Source organism: Papaver somniferum, chromosome 10 (genome assembly GCF_003573695.1).
Source record: "Papaver somniferum cultivar HN1 chromosome 10, ASM357369v1, whole genome shotgun sequence".
Lineage (NCBI taxonomy): Eukaryota > Viridiplantae > Streptophyta > Magnoliopsida > Ranunculales > Papaveraceae > Papaver > Papaver somniferum.
In genome coordinates, this window is record NC_039367.1 from 67081559 (window position 1) to 67089636 (window position 8078).

Consider the following 8078-nt stretch of genomic DNA (forward strand, 5'->3'; position numbering starts at 1 on the left):
TAAAAAAAACATAAAAATGGAGCTCATTTACCTTGAAATGTTGACTCTTGTGCAAATATGTAATTATTAGGAGTCTTAGTCTAGATATTTAGGCACCCTGATTCTAGCACAATTCACATAGTGATAAGAAACTTGCACGCGCACGATCTACCAATACATGTATAGCCTCATCCTTGAGGTGTTCTATCGGAAGTTTTAGTTGCCAATCACTTTAGAATACTGAACGAAACTTGACTAGATTGTTCTTTGGTTGGTTGGGATAGAAGGTGGAGGTTACATTAAGAAAGACAACCATCGAATTTAACTGGGTGCATCAAAAAGGGCTACCTCTTGCAAAGTGTCATGTATTTTTTGTTTCTTTTTGTTATGTATCAAAAGTGTTAGCATGTAAAAAAAAAAATAAAAAAATAAAAAAATAAATTCAAGTATATATCAATTCTATCCTCTCTTGTTCCAAAAATAAAAGAGAGTAATCAATGTAAATAAGAGTCATGTAAAGAGTCATCTTTTTGTTGTAAATAGTCTTGTAATAAGCAAGGAGGGTGCAGCCATCGATGTATAACGCGGGTAAACTGAAATATCACCAACTCATTGGGTGAACATTCACAATTCTCGTAAAGCCGGACAGCTAGCTTGGCTTAGAATTCGGTTCTTAGCCTAAAAACTATCTCTTGGTGATTAGTAGTCATAACTTCAGATCTTTCTTTACACATGTGTAGATACACTTTACACTCTTATCACATGTCTTTATTTGTTATCAGTGCTAGGATTGTGCCTTTGATAGCTAGATTGACATCTCCATTTTGCTGTGAGCTTAAGCTGTCTTGCACATGTCACATTTGATGGAATCTGAGCTTATATTTTGGCCTAGAACTTTGTAGGTACGTTCTAAGCAAACCTTCACGAGACTTCACTCGTCCACTAGGGACACTTAGTGGTTCAAAAGGCTTAGTGCATACGCTAAATGCATTCGAGAGACCAGCGACAGTGGTATAGGTAGGATTTTCTTAGTTTTGTTTTACTTGAGGACAAGTAAAATTCAGGTTTGGGGGTATTTGATGATTGCTAAAAAGTGCATATTTCTATATATTTTTCTTGGCATTTAACTCATCTTTTGTGCATTAATTCTACATTTTATCCCATATTCTGTATTTTCTTTGTTTTCAAGAATAAATATTTTTATTAATTAATTTTGCATTTTTAGGTACTAAATAAAGTTTGGATGGAATTACGGAGCGAAAAGAGCAGAAAAGTGGTGGAAGCCGAGAAGAATTACGCAAGGAAGCTGTGAAGAATGTTGTGCGCAAGACCAAAAGGCTAGAAATGGGCTCAACAAGGAGGAAATCGATCTTAAAGAATAAATGGGCTCGGAATTACCCAAGCCCAACTTATCTCCCACACCAAAACCCAAATTCACAACCCACTTCTCCTGTAGCCGTCAGATTGGATCCTCATCTGAATCCAACGGTCGCTTCATCGCCAGTACATCAAATTTTCTACAACCGCTTCACACCACAGCACCTTACTCGATCTTGAGCCGCCAGTTTCGTTGTATTTTTGCATCCAACGGTCGCTCATGATCTGTCTCCATCTCGCCGTTAGATCCGTTCCAGAAGATGTTACCCACGGCTCAGCTTTGCAAGACATCAAATCTTGATGTTCCCGATACACACCCTAGAACCCTAACATATTTTCCCAAAACAAACAACACTTAATTCATTCTATCGGGTTTTCTTCATCTCCTCCTTCTTCTTCTTCACAGCGCCTCCACCAACTCCACTGAACTGTCGCCATCACTACCACTTGCTCCGCCACCAACTCCACCTCAATCACCACCATACCCACCACGTATAACAACCAAACCCATCACTCTACCTACCTATTACATCAACCTCTCGATCTTTCTTTCTCTCTGAAACCCTAGTTTTAGGGGTTGATGATATAGGTTAGTTAGAGAAGAAATCAAAGGTATGGGAAGATAGAGAAGAAGATATGGAAGCATGGGTCGACGAAATAGAAGAAGAAATCAGAGAGTTAGGTGAGTGAATTTCGTATTTGGTGAAACCCTAGTTTCACTGATTTGGGGGTTTTTGATTTTTTTGAGCTTGCATGTATAAATTGAATGCTTGGGTGACGAATTGAGGCATGCCTGGACTAGCCAGTGTGTCAATTAGGTTTAATTTTAGATTTCTTTGTTTTCCAATTTCAACTTATGCTTCACTGTTTAGTTCTTAGGTTTTGTTTAAATGTTAGTTTCTTCAATTAAATATCAGTTTCATCATGTGAATGTATTCTTCATGTTATGTTTGTGTTAAGTTCTATGTATGTAATGTTTCTTCACATGATCCTGTAATTTCCCTGTTTAAATCTTAGAGAAGACCATTGAACCATGTTGGTTAGCCATTTGGGTTAGTCCCTGTTGAGCTCAAAACACTTAGGTTAGTGACATTCCAAGGGTTCACTGGCTTGTGATTAATGGTGCTTTAAACAGACCATTAATGCTAGGAGTTAGTAATAATCTAAGGGATGAACAAACCATATTAGTTAGAAACCTAGGAACCTAAATGACCTGTGATTGCCTATGCTTTAATCAGATAGGCAATGCTAGGGGTTAATCCAAGGACTTTAGGTGGTTAACTAGCCATATGACAAAGACCTGACCTAGGCAAACTAGCTAGGTGAAAGAGAATTCTCATCCATCTCCATACACTTCATTCCCATCCACAATTTCTCTCCCATGTTCTGTTTTGGTTAAGTTTTTCTTATTCATTGCCACTGATTTTTCTTTGTTCCTTTGCCACTGTCATTCACTGCTTCTTTGGTTTACTGTCACTTGTTTCTTCACTTCAATACACACCCAAGTCTCTGTGGTTCGACCCGTACTTGCACATTTGCCATTTTCGACACCGTGCACTTGCGGTTATAATTTGTAGGACCTTTTAGAAGCCTACCACCTATCATGTTCACCTCTTCTACGCTCGAGTCGTCCAGTTCATGGGGTAGCTTACTAATGTGAAAGATGTTCAGCTCAATAGTCATATTACCAAAAGACAAATTCATAATACCAGTTCGACAGTTAATGATCGCATTGGATGTTGCTAAAAATGGGCGACCTAAAATCACCGATATCTGGTTCTCTGGGTCAGGGACAGGTTGGGTATCTAGGATAACAAAATCCACTGGATAAATAAACTTGTCGACCTCAATAAGAACATCCTCGATCACACCACGAGGAATTTTAACAGACCTATCATCTAACTGGAGTGTCATCTGGGTAGGTTTCATCTCACCAAGTCCTAGCTTAAGGTACACATGGTATGGAAGTAAATTCACACTGTCTCCTAAGTCAAGCAAAGCTTTCTCAACACGGTATTTACCTATTGTGCAAGAAATAGTAGGGGACCCTGGTTCTTTATACTTAGGAGTAGTGGTATTCTGAATAATGGAACTCACGTGACTAGCTAGGAAGGCTTTCTTCTGGACACTAAGCTTACGCTTTCGTGTACACAAGTCCTTAAGGAACTTGGCATAAGACGGAATCTGCTTAATCGCATCCAACAACGGTAGGTTGATAGTAACTTGCTTAAAAACCTCCAATATATCATTAAAGTTGGACTCCCTCTTAGTCGGAACTAGCAGCCGGGGAAACGGGGCTCTGGGAAAAAAGCCGGGCTCAGCAGTACCCTCATTGGTCTCTTTGGAGACTCTATCAGTTTTCTCATTCTCTGGCTCAGAAGGGTGAACTACAGCATGTTCACTATTAGGCATGGAAACCTTGTTGTCTATCTCTCTACCGCTCCTAAGGGTTTTAATAGCATTTACATGATCGGATGGTCTTTCACCTATTTAATTAATTCCTCTAGGGTTTGGTTGAGTTTGACTAGGAAACTTACCTCTTTCTCTTAAAGACTCATTTATATGACTAACCTGGGTTTTCAACTCGGAAATAGCCTGAGAGTTAGCCTAACTTATTCTCTTATTTTCTTTTATACCTTGAGCAACAGATTGCTGAAACTGCATAGTGTTACGAGTTAACAAAGCAAGAGACTCTTCTAAACTCATAATCTTCTTATCCGAAGGGTTCTGAAACTGTGCCGGGGCTGAAGGATTCTTAGGATAGCCAAAACCCGGGGGAGCTTGAGAGTTACTAGACTGACCTTGATTCTGGCCCTTAGACCAAGAAAGGTTGGGATGGTTTCTCCAGCCAGGGTTATAGGTTTCTGAATAAGGGTCAAACTTCTGACGGTTATCAAATCTAGTGTTGTTATAAAGAGCATTGGATTGCTCTTCAACAGTATGACCTTCCCAAAAAGGCTCTATTCTACCACTAGTAACACTAGAATGACCTGATTCCAAGGCTTCTAACCTTTTGGCTATGGCTGCTATTTTAGCATCTGACTCATAAGATCCTTCTACCCTATTGACATTTCCTCTACTTAGAAGAATTATTTTCTGGGGTTCCCTATTATTTTCCCATTGTTGGGTCTTATTGGAGATTTCATTCAAAAATTTCATCGCCTCATCAACAGTTTTATTCTCAAACCCACCTGTGCATAAGGACTCAACCATGGTCGTTGTTGAATAGTCTAAACCCTCGTAGAGGATCTGAACTAACCTAAACTTCTCTAAACCATGATGAGGACATTGAGAAATTAAGTCATTGAACCTTTCTAAATACCTATATAAAGATTCTCCCTCTTGTTGAGCAAAAGTACAAATTTGTGTCCTAATAGACGATGTTTTGTGCCTTGGGAAAAACTTATATATAAAGGCAGATGTAAGTTGTTCATAGGTTTCAATTGACTCAGAATCTAAACTATACAACCAAGATTTGGCTTTATCTTTTAAGGAAAAGGGGAATAACCTATGTTTCAGTGCATCATCACTAAGGTTTTTAATTTTCAGAGTACTACATACTTCCTCAAATTCCCTAACATGAAAATAGGGGTTCTCATTCTCTTTTCCTAAAAAGGTTGGCAGAATCTGTAAAGTCCCAGGTTTGAGTTCATAATTTGCCTCGGTTTCAGCTAACTTGATACAAGACGGACGAGAGGTCCTAGTTGGGTTCAATAAAGCTTTTAAAGTTGCCATTTCTGGCACTACCGAAGGACTAGGAGTACTTTCTTCACAAAGAAGCAGATTCTCAAAACTGAAGTTTCCAAAAACGGGGCTCTCTAAAGAAGAGTCTTCGATCTCCCCGCCTTCACAAGAAGAACTACTAGGTTTATCACTAATCAGACGACCTAGAGTGTTTCTTTTCCAAGCCCGTTCTACCTCGGGAATACACTAGAAAAACAAAACTAAAAAGAAAAGCCCTAAAAGGGAAGGGAAGTTCTATGCAAACACAAACAAGGATGACTCCACCACAGCAAACCTACTGAATTCTAGCAAACAAAAAGCATGATGGCTCCACTTATATTGTTTCTAGACCAGCTTCTAATCCTTCGAAAGGGAATTCGTTACAATTTAAGCAAACCCCTCTGGAATCAATCCGAGTCAAAGTAAGTTGAATTGAGGCGAGGGAAGCTCAGTGGATCTTTGATACCCAAGGCCTCGCCGCTATCACAAGGCGGCGCAGTCACGCATTCAACTCACATAAACCATCATGAACTTTGAAGTATGCTAAAAGAGTAACCAATATTTTTTCGAACGACTTTCCTACTAATCTTGTTACCCTATAGGTCTCGTTCTATTCCAAATTTTAAAACTTAGGTTCGCGTTTGGTTTCGTTTTCCTAAGGCGGGCAAGAAGAGAACGGTGATGAAATCTGAACCCTTATCTTGTATGGCCAGTCCTTGCCCTTTACTAGGAATTTAAAGCAGCCGTTTTCAGTTCCTCAGCATATATGCAAACGAAGGAATACAGTAACTCGCTGACAGGGGATTCGCGAGTGTTTCGACAAACTTACCTCCCGTTCCAGACGGGGGATGAACCGTTGTCGTCGACTCGGGCCACAACTCCTATGTTGTGTACGAACCCGAGGGGCCGAGGTGATATCGTAATCACCGTCCTTCTCTGCAAAAAATTTAATATTTAATCTACCCTTCCGTAGGTTTTAAAAAAATTAATGTCCAAATGTCCAAAGTCCAAAAGAAAGGTCCAAAAAATAAAGTGCAAAAAGAAAAATAAAAATACAAAATAAAAAGAATTCCTAATACAATCTAATAAAATAACACTCTCCTTTTTTTTTCTCTCTTTTTCTATAAAATAAAAAAAATTCTTCTTCTTTAGCTCCTTTCGCTTTGCCTTTTACTTCAATTCTTTAAATATTCGCCAAAATCTTTGGCAAAAATTTCTTTCGCTCCAAATTCCCAAAATCTGAAAGGAAAAGACAAAAACCCAAAAACATAAAGAAGAACAAAAAAACTAAAAAAATAAATAAATCTAAAAACTCTATACTAAAGAAAAGCCCGCGTCGGCGGCGCCAAAAATTGATGGATTTTGATGTTATCTCAAAAATGTTGTAGTAAAGAGTTCGTTGAGGCTTTTGAAGGCAATGAATTCTAGACTTAATAGAACTTAAAAATATAGAAAACTTAACTCAAAATTGATTTCAAGTGATTGGAAAATAACCAAGACACTAGAATCCACTATTACACATGAATGATGTCAAATATTTCATAACTCTAATTATCCTCTTAATCCTTTATTTCTTAATCCACAAATAATCAAACATATTCTCAAAAATTAATTGTATCCCTTAAGCATAGATTATCTAACCAAAGCATAACCTATCTAATTGAATCACAACTAATGAAGAAAATTATGTAAACTTTTAAGAACTCTGCAAAAGCAGTGATTGAGTGAATTATAATTAAATATTAGAGAAAATGAAATAGTTACCCATTGTTAGGACATATCACAACTACCCATTAAGTTTCAGCCCTTTAGTCTACCCAGAACTGCTTCAAATTTCGATCGAAACTTCATCCAGTTTCAGTGCTTCTTTTTCCCGCCAAATTTAATTTTCAAACGAAGAAGATGGTGTCCCCCTAACCAGCTGTAGGGTGCGAATAGCAGCTGCCTTTTTGGGGTGCCCCTTAGTAATTGAGGTGCCCCTTAACCAAATCTGGGCTCCGTATAGCAAGTGTCCTCCGGGGGTGTTCCGAGTGATTTTTCGAGCCGATTTTTCCAACAATATTTATTTTCCAAAAATACCTAAAAATACACAAAACACCATAATAAGGAAAAAAACGAGTACAAACAATACGAAACATTGAGGACAAATTAGACACATAAATGCGTCTATCATGAAGCGTGGCAACATGTTCTTGTTCGATGTTTAACTTCCTAGTCATTCGACGATATTCAGAAGCAGCGTCTCTATCTAGGCTAGATATCTCGGCTAAGAAGACACTAAACTCAGGATATTGGCACTACACAATAAATCAATGGTAACAAAGTTTTGAATAAGTACCTTTGGCTTCAGCCAACTGTCTCTCTAATCCTCGGGCTCATTCTCGCTCCTGCTGCAATTGGGTGCAAAGACTCTACATATCTGCTAACTCCTTCTGGCGAATAGCAGCCTCCAGCAACCTTTGATTGGCAGCCTAAAGCAGTACAACCCACATCATCAATGACAATAACCCCTCCTTATAGTCAGCTACACGATTAAGGAAAGGAGACTCACCATAACGTTGAAGGTATCCCTCAAACCGGCAGTATAGAGGGGCACAACATTGACCATCTCGTCGGCAGTGTAAGAACTAAAATTGGGAGAAGTGAGTGCACCCAAGGAATGGCAGATCGGGACCGAGAAAGTGAAGAAAGTATTATCGCCCGAGCTCGGAGTAGGAACACCTTTGGGCGGGTTCTATAATACTTCGTTTCCGGTGCCAGAATTTTTCCCAGAAGAAGAGTCTTTTGTTTCCTTCGACTCCTCTTCTCGATCCGAGCTATCGGCCTCACCATCCTTGCCAAATATATCCTCCTCCTCATCATCATCGGACATTACCACAACCCCATTGACATCGGATATAACAACTCCTTTACCAGCAGGCGGTGCGGCCGATTGCAGGGGCAAGTTCTCCCCAGGGGCAGATTCTTTACTTTTACCACCTACAATGGTAGATGAAACG